This window comes from Orycteropus afer, unplaced genomic scaffold, assembly GCF_000298275.1.
Source record: "Orycteropus afer afer isolate SDZICR_OR568_19922 unplaced genomic scaffold, OryAfe1.0 scaffold00281, whole genome shotgun sequence".
NCBI lineage: Eukaryota > Metazoa > Chordata > Mammalia > Tubulidentata > Orycteropodidae > Orycteropus > Orycteropus afer.
In genome coordinates this window covers 198,304-201,243 of record NW_006921868.1, presented here as the reverse complement: position 1 = coordinate 201,243, position 2,940 = coordinate 198,304, and the positions used below count along the sequence as shown (strand labels likewise).

At 47.6% G+C, this 2,940-nt stretch overlaps 1 protein-coding gene across 1 annotated transcript in view; it reads right to left on the bottom strand.

Annotated features, from left to right (window-relative positions):
• ABCC1 (ATP binding cassette subfamily C member 1) overlaps positions 1-2,940 on the bottom strand; it is a 180,480-nt gene that overhangs the window by 174,138 nt on the left and 3,402 nt on the right. The gene's annotated exons all lie outside the window — the stretch shown is intronic.

Below are 2,940 nucleotides of genomic sequence, written 5' to 3'. Positions count from 1 at the left end.
TGAGTAGCTGCTTTGGGTATGTGGTCTGCTTCCTGTATATAAGAAACAGTTTAGGGAATGGTCTCTAGCTTATGGCACCGCTTGAACCCTGCAAGAAGCTGTGTCGTCATTCAGCAGCATGCCATGCTCTGCCTCCCTTGGGACTCTCAATGGACTTGAATGAATGGCTACCATGTGGTTTGGTAACAGGGGGACTGTGCCTTTTCACTTGTCACCCTTGGGCTTGTCAGTCTCAGCAGACAGCAGCTGTTTGAGTGAAGAAAAGCCTCTAGCTCCAGTGGGCCGGGAGCAGGAGGCAGAACTGAAGCCCAGGCTAAGGGGCTTTCACCCAGCCCCTAGAGCCTGCCACTTTGAACTCAACTTAAAGCCTCCAAACTGTAAGAAAATAAACTCCTGTTTGTTCAAGCCATCCCATTAAAAGTATCTTCTGTTAGAGTGGCACTAGGAAACCAGAACAGTCATCGAGCCAATTTCGAGTCCTAGTGACCGTCACTGGGTTTCCAAGTAAATCTTTATGGAAGTAGATTGTCCAGTCTTCCTTCCGCGGAGTGGCTGGTGGGTTTGAATTGCCAACCTTCTGATTAGCAGTCAAATGCCTTGGGCACTGTGCTACCAGAGCTCCTTACTAGTCTGTTAGAGACTGAACTGATAGTCCTTGAGACTATGGCCCCTAGTTACCCTCAGGCCTAGAACTGAACTCACTCCTGTGACTTTCAGCCAAACAACAGACAGGCACATAAGGTGAACACTTACACTAGGTAGGTACACTCCTTAGAACAATCAATCATGGGAGAACAGAAAGGCAGTATTTGCACAGGGAGATAGCTCAGGGGGCAGGAATGCATAGCAAAGAAGGACACAGGGAAGAGGTACCTATAGGGAAGACGTGGGAAGAGAGGTGTTACACTGTAGAGATTGCAGTCAATGTCATGAAACGGAGTATGTATGAACTACTGCATGATAAATAAGCTTCTTCTGTAAATCACACACACAAAAAAAACAGCAAGGCAGCTGGCTGGCCTCTAGGCACCACCCTTGGTTTAGAGTTAGAAGCATCACGGCTCAAATCGCAGGCACCACAATCACTGGTTATTCTCCTGTGGGTTATTCTCCTGTGCTGACCGCTCTCATTTACTGAGCATCTGCTACACTTGTGTGCACTAAGTCATGCCACCACACCCCCCACTGCTCCACAACAGGATTAATATCCTCTCTGAAGAAATGAAGGTTCACAGAAAGACTTTTATCTACCTAAGGTCACACGTTTTCTCTTAAAAGCACTTCATCAGAATAGTGATTGAAGGAGTTTTACTTCATTCCTGATACTTGGGACTACAGCTTTCATTTTACACATGATGCAATAATCAGAGAGACTATTAAACTTTAAACTGCTTTTCCCAGAAAAAAGAAAACATGATAGCCAGACTCCGGATGAGCAGAGCTGCCTACTGGAGGCAAACAGCGAAGGCTGTCCCGAGCCAGACTCCTGGGGAGCTGCAGGTCACTCCTGGCCCCTCCCTCACCCCCCAGTGGCTCCAGCCAGAAAACTACCTGCCCCTCTGTCTCCTGCATCCTCCTCTGTTCATCCTCCTCAGTGTGGCCCACCTCCCTCCTGCCTCACACCCACGCAACAGCACCTCCCCCTGGCTCTGCCTCCAAGGTCCATCCCCTGTTCACCCAATGCTCACCTGGTCCAGCATCCACCACCTCATGCCAGGCCACTGCAACAGTGGCCCGCTGGCCCTCTGGCTTCACTCCAGGGAGCCCCTCACCCCTGACAATCCATTCTCCACTAAACAAGCCAGAGTTGGTGTTTAGAAATGCAGCTGCAGATACGTCACACCTTTGCTCAAAACCTTGCCCTAAAAGACTGGAGTTTTAACCTGGGGTCCAAGGGCAGGAATGCACAGAGTTCAGGGATCCAGTGAACTTGGAGGAGAAACAATTATACCTTTACTTTCACTAATCAGCACCTCCAATTGCAAATGAAGGCAGCAACCCACAGTAGACTTAATCGTACCTGGGACTCTGTGACCAACTCATAGGTATTTTCATCTGCCAATGGAATATCTGGTGATGTCTCTATTACCACCGTCACTACTGTTCAGAACCTGAGGATGCATCAGACCTACCGCTAGACGTTCTTGGTGAATGCATTAATAATGTTGTTAGCTGCCTCTGAGCTGGTCTTGGATTTGTGGAGACCCCAGGTGCAACAGAACAAGATCACTGTGATCCACAGGGTTTTCACTGGCTGCTCATCGAAAGGAGATCACCAGGTCTTTCTTGCTAGTCCACCTCAGTGTGGAAGCTCTGAGAAGCCTCCGCAGACACCAACCTGCACAGACAGGTGGGTGGTAGCTGTGCGTGAAGTGCACTGGCCAGGAAGTGAACCCGGGTCTCCTCCATGAAAGGCAAGAATTATACCACTGAGCCACCACTGCCCTCAATGCACCAGCAGAGAAGCCCATACAGTCCAACAAAATGTTTTTCAGTATTTTGATAACTGTATTTAATATAATTGATTTCCCAGTCCAAATGTCATGCAACTGAGGAATGAATAAGCTATACCTAGTGAAGTCACACAATCAAATACTATTCAGCAATTTAAAAAAAGGGGGTGAGGGGATCTTTTGATAAATGCAACATGAATGAACTGTAAATGCTAGAAACCAGACTCAAAACAGCTTCACCCTGCACGACTGCACTTATATGACATTCTGGATGAAATAAAAAGTTGTAGAGTCAGAAAACAGATCAGCATCTGCCAGGGCTGAAGCTGGAGGGAGGGTTTGACTCCAAAGAGGCAGCATGAGGGAACTTATGAGGGTGAGAGAATTGGTTGAACAGTTCTATGTCTTGATCGTGGAGGTGGCTGATACACAGTATGGTAAGTTCTACATACACACGGAACTGACACCAAAAAAAAAAAAAAAAAAA